The sequence below is a fragment of the Podarcis vaucheri genome (genome assembly GCF_965113315.1).
Source record: "Podarcis vaucheri genome assembly, chromosome: 7".
Classification (NCBI taxonomy): Eukaryota; Metazoa; Chordata; class Lepidosauria; order Squamata; family Lacertidae; genus Podarcis; species Podarcis vaucheri.
Window position 1 is genome coordinate 28,700,335 of NC_138765.1, and position 17,504 is coordinate 28,717,838.

Here is a 17,504-nt window from a genome sequence, read left to right on the forward strand (position 1 = left end):
TCACTTCAGCTGAGAATGAGAGTCTCCAGCTGAGGCCAACAACTCAAAACATGAAGCACAAAAAATAAAAGAATAAAGCTTCCATTATTCATGACTGGTTCCACAGAAGTTTATTCCAAGTGAAAGGGTGCCTACTCCACAATGTTCACGTTGAGAGCCCTAAAGAACTCCAAGCAAAGCTCAATTACTCATAAAGAGCAAGTAGGAAATAAATGGTCTACACAACAACCAGGTAACCCGAAAAGACACAAGCACAGCAGGAAATGACTGGGAAAACCAGAAGGCCAGCTTCACCGGAGGCAAACATCATATACTTAAACTTTTGGGAGTCTAGGAAGTTCTCGGAAGAAGCTTGATCCTCCTCCCATCAGAATCAATTAGGACCACATCCCATAAACAAGTGCACACCCATTCCAAAGCTTGCTTAGAAGTCTAACCATTTCAGTCAGATGAAGAGTGAGGTTAATCATCCACAGGCATTGGGTTATCAGGAAAGCAAGCCCTGGGCAGTCCCTCCAAGCTGGGCTCAGCCTGGTGCTGACAATCTTGTTTTCCTCATCTAGTTTGATGATGAGAGCAATAGGGGGGGGCACCAGAGGCCACTTCTGAGCAGGCAGAATCACAAATTGTAGGCGCAAGAGCCCATTTGTCCAAGGGGTTGGAATCCTGGGTTCACTGGGATATTATATATTGACTTTCTAATCACAAATTAGGGACGCGGGTGGCGCTGTGGGCTAAAGCCTCAACGCCTAGGGCTTGCCGATCGAAAGGTCGGCGGTTCGAATCCCCGCGGCGGGGTGCGCTCCCGCTGTTCGGTCCCAGCGCCTGCCCACCTAGCAGTTCGAAAGCACCCCCGGGTGCAAGTAGATAAATAGGTACCGCTTACCAGCGGGAAGGTAAACGGCGTTCCGTGTGCGGCTCTGGCTCGCCAGAGCAGCGATGTCACGCTGGCCACGTGACCCGGAAGTGTCCCCGGACAGCGCTGGCCCCCGGCCAATAAATGTGAGATGGGCGCACAAACCCCCACAGTCTGTCAAGACTGGCCCGTTCGGGCAGGGGTACCTTTACCTTTACCTTTAATCACAAATTGGCTCATAAATGTGTAACGGGGCGTGTACTGGGACCACTCAAGGCTAGTGCCTTTGATTGGCTGAGTGCCTCCTTCCAAAAATGTGATTGGCTCCCCAGACCTCCCATATCACCGTGAGTGTCACTGCTGTGTGGTTGTAGTCATTCTGCCCTATTCTCCAGACCCTCACCCAAAAAATCTGACTAGCTACTCCAACCTTGTCCTCTGGGCTCTCCGCAGTCCATGACCTTGTCTGATCTCTAGACAGAAATCTATTAGACCTTTTTTCTGACTCCAGAACATCCCTTTCATCTTGGCACATGATCCAATGGTCCAATATGCCTAGGCTATAGCTTCTGGACACAGGAAACCACGGTCCTCTGCACTTCTGCCCAGGATACTGAATCAATAGTGAGAGGGCTGTGAAATTTCCCAGGTTCTGGTTTCATCCTGCCTACCCAAGCGAACCATTGGCACTCCTTGAGCGAGAAGTTTCCAGGTGAGACCAGGTGCATTCTTCCATTGTCACCTGAGACAAACAGATGCCAACTCACCAATTTGTGAAGAAGTACTTCATTTTTTCTGTCTTGAATCTCCCATCATTCAGGTTCATTCAAGCGTCATAAGAGAGGAAGAAAAAAAACACCCTTTCTCTGTCCACGTTTCTCTACACCATGCATCTCACGCCTTACTTGACTTTTCTCTAGACCAAAAAAGTTATCTTGGGTTGTGAAGGGGAAAGTGTACGAGGTCCATGAGAAAGGAAGTCAGATATGAAGCCTCTGCAGACAGGCTAGGAATCCATCCTTTGTCCTCACCTGTCAAATTCTTACCTCTGCTGAATGCCAGGAAACACCTCTTGAAGGTCTAGCCTTGGCACCATTCAGGGCAATTATAGACAAATTCTGAAGGAAGCACCTGTGCTAATTCCAGAAGACATGGATGGAGCAGTGTCTGGTGGCTCTGTTTACCTTTGGCTGAAATGAACATTGGATGTGTTGGTAGATGAAACAACACACGCAAAAACACAAACAAAACCAAGGAGTGCCTGGAAAATATGGGTCAATATTTGACCTGATGTTTAATTTAGACTCAGTTACAACGTGCCTCTATATTTGAAAAGCAGGGTCAAATGAGCGAGCCAAGCACACTGGTTAACTCCGGGTGCATTTCAAAAAGCTGGTGCATCTCCTCTTGTTGGGTTTGCCTTCTCAAACAGGCAAACTCTTCTAAGCTGTGCTCCTCAAACAGTGAACTCTGTGGTGCTGCTGAACACTTTTCGCAGACACTGAGGTCCAAGACCCCACCATATTGGCTTGATGAGCTCAGCACATGTGCTTAGTGCTCCTAAAACACAACATGTGAAGAGACAAATCTCAACGCCCACTCTGTCAGCACAAGTTGCAACCACGAGGCCTTGCTTCTAGGGGGGTTCCTCCCCCATCCAGAGAGCCACACGCAACCATATACTTATCTCTTCCCCTCAGGGAAGGCACAGAAAACATGAGTGGCTAAGCCACCCCCTCCCCGGTTGTTCAGACACACCCAGGGGTTGGGGCGACACTATCTGCCTCCTCATCTCCAGGCGGCTGGATCTGAAGAGATTTCTATCTCTACCACTATGTGTCTAAGCAGAAGCAATACACCCTGTGTGATTTGGCAACCATGATGTGGCTGCTACAGACAAAGGTAACGTGAAGCAAATGGCTGATCATTTTCGGGGTGGGGTGGGGTGGGGGCATTCCTCCATTTCGCAGCCTTTGAAACACTTGGCCATCTAATAATAACACCATGGAATGGAACGGATCGATTAGTTTAATTATCCTTCAGGAATCTGCTTGCTTGGCAGCTTGCTATCATTTTCTTAAGGCTGCTTTGCTAGGCTGCATTAGATGCAGCCATTAATTTAAGCACTAGCCAAGTAGCCATAGGGGACAAGGAATCCAGTGCAGGCTTGTGGGGGAGAGACAGAGGCTTTGTCCCACCTTGCATTGGTCACGTTCCAGGAAGTGAAAGGTGGGTTAAGCCTTTTATCACTTAACACTTACTCAAGAGAGCAGGGTTGGAAGTGTGCTGTATTCTCAACAAACCAAGGTCAGGCACAGGGAGGAGGAGTCAGGGCAACAGAGAGATTCCCCTTGCTCTGACAAGAGAATGGAGTAATAATGGGCCTTTCATGTCTATTTGTGACATATTAGCATAGTGTGTGTGTGTGTGTGTGTGTGTGTGTGTGTGTCACAGAACAAGGAAAAAAATCAAGCAGAGACTAGGTACTTCTTTCTTTTTCCGTTTATGGGATCTCTACTTCATGCTTCCAGTTTAAATGGCAACACTTCCTGTTTAAATTGTTTACATTTCTAATTAAATGCTAAAAGTTGCATTGCAGCTGGATGAAGATCTGTTGTTGTTGTTGTTATAAGAAGAAGAAAAACACCTCAATGAGTTTTACACGTTGAACCATTGCAGTCAGAAAAGAAACACCATTCAGTTCAATGGCACTTACTTGAATACTTAGGACTACAGTCATGCCATATGGTTGATCAGGGATGTGAACCCAGGTATGTCCAGCCAAATTCCAACATGCTGATTGTCACATCACATTCAGCCAGCTCACTTTTCTATTACTATTAGCTGTTCCTAATAAGCTGGGTATTATGGTATATATTGCTGCTGTTTGTGGATATGTATATTTGTATATAGCTATTTGCCTATCATGGCAACATAGATGCCTGCATTTTTGAATTATCCTTGGAGGTGTGGCTATGGAGGATGTCATAATAAGGTCCTGAACTTCTAAATTTACCACTACAGTGCTGCTGAAGCGTGTGTTTGCCTCATTTCTCTGTAATCACAACCAGCACCTACACATCTGAGATTACATAATAGTTTTTACCTTGGAGGCCTGATACCTCCTCTTTTTAATAATAATAATAATAGTAATAATAATAGTAATAATAATAGTAATAATAATAATAAAAAAGAACTGGGGCTTTGGGAATAAGTAACCACTTGCTGTCTTACGCATTTTGAGCCTTTAGCGGAAACTGACTGCATATTCCCCACATTTTCCTCCTTGCCTCAGTGAGGGCTAGAAACTTTGCTTTCTTGTCATTTCCAAAAATGTGTCGACCCCAAGCAATCCAGACTGAGTGTTGTGATATACAGTACAGCGGTACCTCTAGATGCAAATGCGATCCATTCTGGAGCCCTGTTTGCATCTAGAAGCAAATGTAACCAGTGATGGCACGTCTGCGCACGCGCACGTCGCTTTTCACCGCTTCTGCGCATGAACGTGACGTCATTTTGAGCAGCTGCGCATGCACAAGCGGCGAAACCCAGAAGTAATGCGCTCTGTTACTTCTGGGTTGCCGTGGAGCGCAACTCGAACACGCTCATCCCAAAGCACATTCAACCTGAGGTATGACTGTACAAGGAAGCAATACTGCATACACATATGTACACACAGAAGCCCCGAACTTTTGTATTCTTCATTGGATTTGTTCTAGGGTGGAGGCACATTGACAGTCCGGATTTCCAGCAGATGTCACTACCGTCATCCTTGCCTGTGGGGTTGTGTTGATTCCTAAACAGCTCACACAGAGGCATCAGCTGTTTGTTCACACAGTCCTGCATCACTTGCCTCTCCTTCTGTAATGACAACCTGCCCAACTCCAGCTCCTTTCATCTTTGAATTTTAAAGTGTGTTTTAAGCCCTCATTAAATCTCACTACACCCAATGTGAAGGAGGTGTTAAGTGTTATTAACTGCATTGTACACAGAGGGAAACTGAGGCACAGAGCGGTCAGACGACTTGCCTGCAGTCACAGAGGAAGTATGTGACAAAGCCATTAATAGAACCTACGACTGCTGGATCACCACCTCCCTTTTTAGCTTTGACCATTCCAATAAATACCAGCATGATGCACATCAAAGCAATAAACTGTGATGTCTCATGGGTATGTTCGTAGCAAAAGGAAGAACAAAGAAACAATGGGGTCACTCAGAGGAGAAGATGGTGAAATGCAAACAGGGGACACAGAAAGGGCTGAACTACTCAATGCCTTCTTTGCCTCAGTCTTCTCCGATAAAGAAAACAATGCCCGACCTGAAGAATTTGGAGCAAATGATTCAGCAAAGGAAACACAGCCCAGAATAACTAAGGAGATAGTACAAGAATATTTGGCTAGTTTAGATGTATTCAAGTCTCCAGGGCCAGATGAACTGCATCCAAGAGTATTAAAAGAACTGGCAGATGTGATCTCAGAACCACTGGCAGTCATCTTTGAGAATTCCTGGAGAACAGGCGAAGTCCCGGCAGACTGGAGGAGGGCAAATGTTGTCCCTATTTTCAAAAAGGGGAAAAGAGAGGACCCAAATAATTACCGCCCAGTCAGTCTGACATCAATAGCAGGGAAGATTCTGGAGCAGATCATTAAGCAAACAGTCTGTGAGCACCTAGAAAGGAATGCTGTGATCACCAATAGTCAGCATGGATTTCTGAAAAATAAGTCATGTCAGACTAACCTGATCTCGTTTTTTGACAGAATTACAAGCCTGGTAGATGAAGGGAACGCAGTGGATGTAGCCTACCTTGATTTCAGCAAGGCATTTGACAAGGTGCCCCATGATATTCTTGTAAAGAAGCTGGTAAAATGCGGTCTTGACTATGTTACCACTCAGTGGATTTGTAACTGGCTGACTGACCGAACCCAAAGGGTGCTCATCAATGGTTCCTCTTCATCCTGGAGAAGAGTGACTAGTGGGGTGCCACAGGGTTCTGTCTTGGGCCCGGTCTTATTCAACATCTTTATCAACGACTTGGATGATGGACTCAAGGGCATCCTGATCAAATTTGCAGATGACACCAAACTGGGAGGGGTGGCTAACACCCCAGAGGACAGGATCACACTTCAAAACGACCTTGACAGATTAGAGAACTGGGCAAAAATAAACAAGATGAATTTTAACAGGGAGAAATGTAAAGTATTGCACTTGGGCAAAAAAAATGAGAGGCACAAATACAAGATGGGTGACACCTGGCTTGAGAGCAGTACATGTGAAAAGGATCTAGGAGTCTTGGTTGACCACAAACTTGACATGAGCCAACAGTGTGACGCGGCAGCTAAAAAAGCCAATGCAATTCTGGGCTGCATCAATAGGAGTATAGCATCTAGATCAAGGGAAGTAATAGTGCCACTGTATTCTGCTCTGGTCAGACCACACCTGGAGTACTGTGTCCAGTTCTGGGCACCACAATTCAAGAAGGACACTGACAAACTGGAACGTGTCCAGAGGAGGGCAACCAAAATGGTCAAAGGCCTGGAAACGATGCCTTATGAGGAACGGCTAAGGGAGCTGGGCATGTTTAGCCTGGAGAAGAGGAGGTTAAGGGGTGATATGATAGCCATGTTCAAATATATAAAAGGATGTCACATGGAGGAGGGAGAAAGGTTGTTTTCTGCTGCTCCGGAGAAGCGGACACGGAGCAATGGATCCAAACTACAAGAAAAAAGATTCCACCTAAACATTAGGAAGAACTTCCTGACAGTGAGAGCTGTTCGACAGTGGAATTTGCTGCCAAGGAGTGTGGTGGAGTCTCCTACTTTGGAGGTCTTTAAGCAGAGGCTTGACAACCATATGTCAGGAGTGCTCTGATGGTGTTTCCTGCTTGGCAGGGGGTTGGACTCGATGGCCCTTGTGGTCTCTTCCAACTCTATGATTCTATGATTCTATGGTTTGCCGTAGCCTCGCCTCCTCATCCTTCTAATGCCATATAGGTGAATGGTCCATTTGATGAACTTATCTTTCAGCCGGTGATGCTATCATTGTCTTGCTTGGGCAAAAATGTTTAGTTCAGGCATGGGGGACCTGTAGCCTTCTGGAGGTTGCTAGACCACAGTTCCCTTTATTCCTGGCTATTGGGCATGTTAGTTGGAGTCCAATAACATTTGGGGCCTCACAGATTCCCCATACCTGCTTTATATTGCAGGGCATTTTGAACAAGAACGTCTGGAAATCATAGAATCATATAACTGTAGAGTTGGAAGAGACCATGAGGGTCATCTAGTCCAACTCCTTGCAATGCAGGAATCTTTTGCCCAACATGGGGCTTGAACCCACAACCCTGAGATTAAGTCACATACTCTACTGACTGAGCTATTATATTGCAAATTTACAACCCACTCTATTTCAAGGGCTCAGGTCTGTGGCAGGCATTTTAGCGAAGAAAGATTCAAGCAATATTATGTGTTTGTATCACGTTGATGGTAAATTATTATTATTAATTGAATTCATACCTTCCCTTCCTCTTCAAGGAGCCCAGGGTGCTCCTTGTTTATCATTACATGAATGAGCCTCAGGAAAAAAATTTCCTCTCTCTCCTTCTCCAGCACAGCTGTAAAAAGATTAGAAGCTTTGACGTCTGTTGTTAGTTAACCGCAGTTTAGGGTTACATCTGAACCTGAAAAGGTGATTTATCTTAACTGTGGTTTCCTGAAACAAGCCAACTTTATAAACCACGCAGTGGTTTATAAATTCTCACACCCAGACAGAATGCTGACAGTGGTTAGTTAAAAAATGAAGTGAAATCTTCTAATATGCTAATGGCCACACCAGAGAAGCAGAAAAGAGGAAGTGGTAATCCTATGGCTTGTTCATGTAATGATAAACCATAGGAAACCAAATGCAGCCATTATCTTGAGGCAGACTCAGAATGTATATACCAGAGCATCTTGTTAGTTAGTCTGAGGTAACTATATTAGCCGAGCTGAATGGCTTAAAAGACACTTGAGAATACACTCGGTTCAGTGGGAGATTCTCTGATATCCACCCCTCTGCTGACATCATTTGGCATTATAAAACTGTTCACCAGTGCCAAATTGTAAATGCATGAGCCACATTCGATTTATTTATAGAATTTGCATCCCGCCTTTTGCTGCAAGCAGCTTTGAGGCAGATTTCATCTATCGTAGAATAATGAAATTAATTTTTAAAAACAAATATTAAACAGCAGTAAAACTACAAAATAAAACCAACAGAGGCAGCAGCAGCTAAAAACCATTAAAAGGATCTCAAATACCATTAAGTCCATATGAGAGAACGGAACCGGGATTTCAGCTGTGCCTAAAAGATAACAAAGATGGCACCAGGTGAACCTGTCTAGGAAAAGGGATCAAGAATTGGGGTGCCAGCACAGAAAAGACACTTCTCTTTCACTCCTTCTCAAAAATGAATAAATTAATTTAAATAAATAGTTATTTCCCCATGCAATTTTCGCATGTGTTTTTGGTAGGTAAATTTGCTTTAGAATTACTGGTTTCATTTAATAGTTTAAAATGCTTTTGTAACTTGTTTGCTTTTATTGGTATCCTGCAATGATTATTTTAGATTGCCTTTTGTAAACCACCTCCAGGTTTTTCGTTTGAGTAAGTGGTATATAAAATTTTGTTAAACTAGCACTTCTACCTTTTACTGGGGTGGTTTGTTTGGGGGTGAGGGGGTAAATTTGCCTAGAAACATTTGCTAAGGAGCAATAGAGACACTATACGCACCCACACCTTAGTAAGTTATTCAAATCCAGTACATTCCAACAACTGTGGATATAAACAAAGCAGAATATTCAACATGGTTCGCAAAGGATACAGGCTTCCTATGCACCATTTTAAAGCTCATGAAATCCTGTGAAGAGTAGTAAGTTCAGGATGCTCAGAACTAGAATTCTGTGAGGGGCAAACTACAGTTCCCAGGATTTGGAGGGGGGAGGCATGTGCTTTAAATCTATGGTGTGTACACAGCAGTGGCGTAGCGTGGGGGTGCAGGGGGGGCCGGCCGCACCGGGCGCAACATCTGGGGGTTAGGGTTAGGGGGCGCAAATCCACGGGTTAGGGGGCGCAAATTACTTGCCCTGCCCCGGGTGCTGACAACCCACGCTACGCCACTGGTACACAGCCACATAAACCCCATTCATCTCAAGCACTAATGAAGAGCAAGTACCCTTCTCTTATCCCAGCTCAGCACGACATTTTAGGCATGAGCTTTGGCCTGCTTTGCAGAGGAGCCTGAAGCGAGATTCCTCAAGAGTTCAACACCCAAAAATAGAAGCAGAATTTCAAAAAGGGTTCTTAGACTCAGGACAGCACAATCTGGGGCTGGGGCTGCAAGTCAGGCTTTTCCTGGCTTCCTGTCCCACCCCCACCCCCCTGATCCAACACTGGTTTTTTTGTGGCTTTTGCACTATGACTTCTCCCAGGTCTCCTCTCTGCATGGGTGTAGCCATGGGGGGTGGGGCAGCTGCCCCCCAAGATCAAGTAAAACAACAGAAATACTTAACTGACCAATCACGCCGGTTCTGCCCTCCCCCAAATCCTGCCCTGCCCCGAACCAAGTCCTGCCCACCCCCCCAAATCCTGCCTACGTCCATAGCAGTCTGTGCTGTGACATAAATGCTGGTCTTTCTCACTGTGCTTGAAGTGGGTGTACAAACGCAGCCGGAAGACATTGGGAAGTGCTAAAACTGGTACCACTCTTGTAGTGTTCTTCTTTAAATTTGGCGTAAGAAACTAGCTGATTGGGCGACAAGGCTTCCAGTCCTCCCCCCCCCCCCCGCTGTACCAGTGTTGCCTGGGTTTATTTTGGTTGTATTATTTTACCTGAAGTAGCTTTCTAAAGTAAATATTTCGGGGAGGGACTGTGGGTCAGGGGCAGAGCTCTGCATTGTCAGAAGAACAGAAGAAGAGCCTGCTGGGTCAGATTTGCATTGTAAATCTGAAACCTGTCATCCAAGTCCTTTGAAGGAAGGTTGAAGGAGTTTGGTATGCTGGAAAAGAGATAATTAAGAGGCAATAGGAGATAAGGGCATAGGGAGAGCCATGCTGGATCAAGCCAAAGGCCCATCTCGTCCAGCACCTTGTGGTCACAGTAGCCAACAAAGGTGTTATGGGAAGCCCAAAAAGAGGTCCTGCGCACACAATTGCTCTCCCCACTTGTGATTCCCCAGCAAATGGACCTCAGAGACATACTGCCTCTGACAGTGGTCTAGAGCAGTGGTTCCCAACCTTTTTTGGCCATGTCCCACCTAAGCATCTCTAAAATCCTGATGCACTCCCCCGTCCTTGACATATAATTCTTATTATTCAAAAAGTGAACTACTCACATGAAGGAAGCCTAAAAGGCCATTCACTCTCAATAACTAATTCTCAAAGTGCCCCCTCCCTTAAAAATCAAATTGCTCCCCTGTGGGGCGTGTGTCCCACTTTGGGAACCGTGGGTCTAGAGTAGCCATTAATAGCTTTATCTGATAGCCTTGTCCTCCGTGTTTTTGTCTCATACTCTTTTAAAGTCATCCCAATTGGGGGCTTTGGGTTGGGAGCAAATTCCATAGTTTTAACTCTGCGCTGTGTGAAGAAGTACTTCCGAATCTTCCCATGTTCAGCTCCATTAGGTGCCCCCAACTTCTAGTGTCATAAGGAAGGGAGAGCAACAAAAGTCCTGTATAACTCGAGGAGAAATAAACAGAGGGGTTTTGTCCTTCTTGCATCATGTTCATAACAGGGAGACATACAGCTAAGCATATAAACTCCCTTCAGGCCTACACAGGCATCTCAGTGTGGATCATGGAACTCCAACTGGTTGCTAGGCAACACCTCTACACACACACACACACACACACACACACACACACACACACACACGCCTGGCTGACTGTCAACAGGGTTAACCCTTAAGTTACTGACGGAATGATCCCTGTTGTTGTACTTCCAACATCCGCCAGCCGCCAGCTTTTGAGAGTTCGTTTCTCTGTCCCTTTCCCAGCACCATCCAACAAATGGTTAAAAAAAAAAGAAACGTTGAAATATATTTGGCACAGCTCTACTTCATTTGGCTGGATGTACAGATAGATTTGCATTCCACTGACAACTTATTTCAAGATTTTATTTCCACTGAGAGAGATATCAAAGATCAAAGGGAACGAATCAACAGCAACTTGCCTCGGAGGCATTGCTGTTCCCAAGGGTAGAAAACATCTGCAGCAAAAGAGCCGCCACTTGTGGAAACATGCATGGTGGAAAGAGAGGAAGCTCTGAGCTCATAACACTTGCAAAGGTGGGAAGGTTGTTGTAGTGCAATTAAACCAATCACACATGTAAGAAGAAGAAACTGGTCCGCTAGTGACCAGAAAGTTGGGAAAGGACCTGGCAAGACCAGAGTTCAAACCTCCATTCAGCCCTGAAGCTTGGTGTGTGACCCTCAGCCACTCACAGTACCTCACAGGATTGTTGTGAGGATAAAATGAAGAGGTGGTTGGAGAGCCATGTTTGCCACCTTGAGCTCCATGGAGGAAAGTGGAATATAAATGTAATGATGATGAATAATAATAATTTGTCATGACTTTTAAATCCAGCATTAATCTAGAAGTAGAGGCTGAAGAAGCACCAGATTTGGAGCTAGACTGAGTCCTGGTCATTCAGGTGAGCTTCACAGGGTCTGCTCTGCATCCCCACCCCTGACCTCCACCTCAAGTTCAGTTAGATAGTGTCACATGAAAGGGCCTTTTCTGTGGTGGCTCCTTAGCTTGGCTATGTTCTCCCATGGGAGGCCCACCTGGCTCCATCCCATTCCCTGCTTGCCTTATGTCACCCTATTGAAAAGCCTAGCTATGCCAGAGAGCTCTGGGAAGACGTTGAACTGAAATAATGTTTGAAGCTGCTGCTACTGATTATTGATCGGACTGCTCTCTGTTGTCATTTTATGTCTTTAAAAGAAAATACTTTGATACCGCTTTTCCAATGCAATAAAACAAAAATTATCAGTAGAACACCCCAATATCAAGCAGGAGCAGGTTGTGGGGAGACGCCATGCATCTTGCATCCTGGCTGTAGCATTGCTGCCACTTATGGGGAGAAGTAAGGCAGTGGCAGGTAAATATTGTTCCAACACACTGGCACAGCCAATATGGTGCTTCTCCTGGTGTGCCCGGATAGTGCCAACCTTCCCAGTGCCTTGTTCCTCTCCTTCCCAGTGACCCTACCTAATTTCAGTGAGCAGAACATTCCACGTAGTGGGTGCCACGACAAAATATTTTAAATATTGCCTTACATTGTTTGAGGTTAAACCACAGAGCCTAGGACTTGCCAATCAGAAGGTTGGCGGTTCGAATCCCCACGATGGGGTGAGATCCTGTTGTTTGGTCCCTGCTCCTGCCAACCTAGCAGTTCGAAAGCACGTCAAAGTGCAAGTAGATAAATAGGTACCACTCTGGCGGGAAGGGAAACGGCGTTTCTGTGCGCTGCTCTGATTCGCCAGAAGCGGCTTAGTCATGCTGGCCACATGACCCAGAAGCTGTACGCCGGCTCCCTCGGCCAATAAAGTGAGATGAGCGCCGCAACCCCAGAGTCTGCCATAACTGGACCTAATGGTCAGGGGTCCCTTTACCTTTATATTGTTTTATATAACTGTCTTTAGGTCGCTTGCGGGGGAAAGGCTCTTATTTGATTGAAAGTTGAGATACAAAGATTTTGTATGTTGCTTTGAGGGTTTTTCTTTTTTAAATCTCTCTCTCTCTCTCTTATACACACAAGCAGTTCTGGACACGTAAATTCAAGCACATGCATGTTCACGAAACGGTAGCACCAGATGAGCGTTGAGTGCCCATGCTCACTGGCCTATAGACACAATATCCATTCTAGTGGGATGCCTTGGAAGCATCTGCAGTGCATCTGTGAAAACATTTGAGCCAGCGTCCCAGAGAGTCGCAGCCCATGTTTGGAATGAAGCTGGTGCGATGGAAATACATTATGTGGTTATCAGGAATCTGCAAATGCAGTCTCGGTGAGATCAGTTTGTGAAGGGTGGCTTTCGGACACAAGAGCACCCCACCTCCTTGATCCACATTTGCTGGCCCGGAGGCAGCTGTATTTAGGCTGCCTTGGCTGAACACTCCTAGCTGAGCACATGGGGAACACCTGTGGGTGCTGAAAAGGAGTGGCGAGCCATTATTTTCTTGACATTCACAGAACTGGAGGATGCACAAAGCCAGAAGGAGCGGGAAAGCAATTGAAAGAGTTTTCTTTTAGTGCAGGGGTGAGGAACGTATGGCCCATGGGCCAAAACTGGCTCATCAGGTGGTCAAATTTGGTCGGCAAGGCCATTTTCCCCAAGCCACACACATCTCTCTGTGTGCCCCCTAACGTGCAAAACTTTTTAATTTTTTTTTGAAATGGCACATGTATGCCGTGATTAAAATAGTGTCTTTTTAGATTTTCTGATTGCAAAATTTTGGATAAGTTCATCAAAGCTGACTCAATGAAGCTTGTTAGCAGGATGCCCCTCAGTTTAAGGTGGGGATGAATAATAAAAAGAGAACAGAGAAATGGAGGAAGAGTGTGGAGTGCAGGGTAAGGAAGTCTCACAAAGTTCAGATTTTTCCCATGAAAAGTAGTCACTTGGATGCCTTTTTGAAATATCAAACACTTTTTTATACTGTGTGTGTGTGTTTTGAAAACAAACAAAAAATACTGAAAGCAATGTGCAAAAATAGTCAAAGCCGTTATTTAAAAACAGCTTAGATAATAAATACCGTGGGCTGGCCTGAGAGCTTTTCCTTCAAAATGACACAAATATCTAGGGATAGAGGCAAACATGTCAATTTCTGTTTCTCATTTTTCCAATCTCAAATTGGTGACCCACTTTTCCATATCAGTTTATGTTTTAGTTTTTTAAAAAAAATAAAATATCCTTGTGAAAATTCACCAGCATTTTAGTGCAAATTTATTCTCATATGCACATTTTGTATTGCAAAGGGATTTCCTCTAAGACAATGTGCTAGTGTATGTTATTTTCACAGATAGATGCACACTTTACCCCAGTTTACGCATTTTTGCACACATTTACAAAATTGTATTGCAAAATTAGGAGAAGTGTGCATATCAAAGGATGGTTGAGTTTGAGTTTGCATGTAGTTTCAGCTAAATGGTTATGCTTTTGGTACCAGGTCATCATCAGTTATTTGTTTTTTGTTTGTTTGCTTGTTTGTTTGTTGCCGTTCTGCTCTGTGCCTTTTCTGTCCTTCTCCTTTGCCTTCACTGTCAGTGTCCTCATTTGCCCACGCTACAATTTAAGTGGCTTGTGCAATTTTGACAAGGATGTTGCAGATGCCTGTAAAGAAAATCATATGGGTGCCCACAGTCAATCTTGTTAAGTGGTGCAGTGGCCAAATGATGCCAAGGCAGGGAGGGCGAGGGAAATGATGTCAAGAAGATGCAGCGTTGAAACAATGGGAATGTTTGGTGTGGTGAGTATTTGGGACAGATAATTTGTTTGGCCACATCAAATATGATAATTTTTAGCTGAACGTCGACATTAGAGAATATTCAGCATTTCTCTCATTAAAGTCAGTTTAGCCCCCCCCCCCCAATTGGGCTTCTCAGTTCTAACATTTACAGCAGGGCATCAGTAAAAAAAACAAAAAACAAAAACAAAAAAAAAACCACCACCACCACGGCCCCATCCACATTATACATTTAAAGCACTATTATGTTACTTTAAACAGCCATGGCTTTCCCCAAAGAGTCCTGGGAACTATAGTTTGTTAAGGGTGCTGGGAATTGTCAAGAGACCCCTATTCCCCTCACAGAGCTACAGTTTCCAGAATGGTTTGACAACCAACCCCTCTTCCCTGGGAACCCTGGGAACTGTAGTTCTGTGCAGGGAACAGCGGTTCCCTAACAACTCTCAGCGCTCTTAACAAGGTATGACGATGCTTTTAATGTATGGTGAAGATGATCCCTGTGACAGGTTTTGAAACATTTTACTAGTGTAGCTCTCGGCTTGATTTATCCTGAGAGGGAATTCAGAGTGTATACTCATTCCTGCCGATGTATGTTTACTCAGAAGTAAGTACCAGGCTCAACTGGATTTACTTCCAAGTAAGTGTACATTAGAGGATGATTTCAGCCTTAGAATCAGGGTGTTAACTGAATCACAGTGCAATTCCTATACATGATCACTCAGAAGTAAATCCTGCTTCTTTCAGTGGGACCAACAGTGCAAGCCTAGACTTGTCTACTCAGAAGTAGGTCCCACTGAGTTCAAGGGGGCTTAAGCTGAGTATAGGATGGCAACCTTGAATAGATGTGCCTGTTGAAGGGGACCCTTAGTCTTTGAAAGTGAAGGTCATAATAAAATTGTTAGTCTTTCAAAGTGTCATAGGGACCCATTTCGGCTTAAAAACTTGTGGATGGCTGTCAGTATGCTTTTCACAGGGGATACAACAAATCACAGGCCTTCAACATAGGCTGTGTACATAGCATGCATTTATCAATCAATCAGTTTATTATAGTCATAGACCAGCAGTCAGAGAATAGAATATTAAGTGGATAAAAAACAAAACTGATAATTAAAACAGATAAAAACTAAAAACAAATAAAAATATTTTTCAGTAAAACAGACAATTAAAACAATGTACAACAATGAATTTAGACACACCATGCAACAAAAAACTATCCCAGGGAGTTGACTCAGAGTCACCCATGGAACCGGGTTTGGGGATTTTCATGCCGGACTATTTTGAGTTGGGCGATGGTCTGCGTCTACAGATTTGCACACAGAATCTGGCGACCATCCAGGTCTTCTTCTGATCTTTGCCTAACAGCAAAAGGTCAAATTTTTGCTTTTGCGGGAGGTCAGCGAGCCTCACCAGTAGGGGATCAATGAACTTACTGCGTGCCTCTTCGTAAAAGGGACATTTATAGAATAAGTGTTCTGGGCTTCCTATCTCTCCCAATGGACAGGTGCAAAGTCTCTGGGCATAGGGGACTTTTCTAAAGGCTCCATCCAGGACCGGCGAGGGAAGAGCAGCGCTTCTGGCAAGTGTAAAGGCCCTTCTTAAATTTCTAGATACGAGAAAGGAGAGATATGCTGCCGGTGCAGCTATGTATCTCTTGATTTCTCCAATTTTATAGTCGGGGCACCTTGCACAGTCCTGTTGTCTCTCGCACATTCAAAGTGCATTTCTTCCCTCAAAGAATTCTGGGCACGGTAGTTTGTCCCTCGCAGAAATACAATTCCTAGCCAACCTTAACAAACTACAGTGCCCAGAAATCTTTGAGGAGCAAGTGTGCTTTAAAGGTACAACGCGTGTGCCGCCTAATTTGTTTGAGCCACGTAGCTATTGCCTCCTCAAGATTGCAATTAACTTGAGAGGGGAACTGAAAACTGATCTATTTCCTTGTCTCTTGATCTTCTTATCACTGGGTCTTAAATAATGACCTTTGATAAATATTAACCACAGAGTGGTTTTCCATAAGACAAGCCTGTTTACTTTGGCATACAGAGCGCCTTGCCCTTCTCCAAAGCAGATTGCGACCTATATATCTTATGTAAGAAGCAGACAGGCACTGCCTTCCCCTCTGGGAATTTGCACCTCCCTGCTTTCCTCTCTGATCTGTTTCCCCCCCCCTCCCCTCCTTCTTGCTACCAGATGTCTGCTTCATTTTCCAAGAAACTGTCAGGGAGGGGGGAAATATCCAAAGTAAACTTCCAGTGCCGACCTGTTCTTTCCTAGAGAGATGGAGAGTAATGGACAATGGCTTGACCAGCGTCCAGTGAAGTGGCTCTGGCTCACAGTATCTGTTTGGGAACTTGCATACCTAGATTCCCACTGATGGGCAACGGCGGAGCAAGCCAGCCAGGCACCTGGGGCAGTGTGTGTGCCCTGAACCCAGAGGCGGAGGCAGGGCGAGCTGGGGCAGGACACTCTGTGGGGCCTCCAAGGAGTCTGCCTGCCTCCTCCCACTCAGTCACCCTACAGCTGAGGGGAAGGCGGAAGGCAGACCGTTTGGGGGCATTGCGGAGCCTGCAAGTGCCCAAGCCACTGCCTCACTCCCAGGAGAGGCTTGGGCGCGCTGCCGGCCTCACGGTGAGTACATCTTGGCATTTTGTCACCCCCCTCAATGGTGACACCCGGGGTGGGCTGCCCCCACCACTCCCCCCTTCCTCCGCCCCTGCTGATGGGCTCTGAGCTGAGATGGATGAGGTTAACGTTCAGGCTATGGTTGTGTCACTGCTTAGCTCAAACACCATCCATAGTTGCTTTGGGATAGAAACTAGAAATGTTGGAATCACTCAGTTTTGAAGTCTTGTTTCTTCCATTTTAAATTCAATTCTCCAAGTCTCCTTCAAGCAGTTGCTTGAAAATTCACTGGAACCCTGTCCTAATATACATATCTTTGTATGCAATCTGGCCTATTGTGCACATTTCTGTGAAACAACTTCCCCCAATGTCATGCATTTTGGCATGCCATTTTCACCAGCATATGTATTTTTGTAAATATTACTTGGCTGAAGAACTACATTGCAAAATTCAGAGAAGTGCAGAATTTGAACCATGACTGTATTTTGGTTCACATATTGTATTGGAACGCATCGCTTAGGTTGTTTT

The 17,504-nt window shown here is 45.0% G+C and overlaps 1 long non-coding RNA gene across 2 annotated transcripts; it reads left to right on the plus strand.

Moving 5' to 3' along the window:
- The first annotated feature begins 2,626 nt into the window (after positions 1 to 2,626).
- LOC309537378 lies at positions 2,627 to 5,009 on the plus strand. Of its 2 annotated transcripts, XR_014221845.1 has the most exons (3): positions 2,627 to 2,758; positions 3,456 to 3,627; positions 4,576 to 5,009. It is a non-coding gene; the product is annotated as an uncharacterized lncRNA (long non-coding RNA). The 2 variants fall into 2 exon arrangements; XR_014221846.1 differs by lacking the exon at positions 2,627 to 2,758 and having other exon boundaries at positions 3,339 to 3,627.
- The last annotated feature ends 12,495 nt before the right edge of the window (positions 5,010 to 17,504 follow it).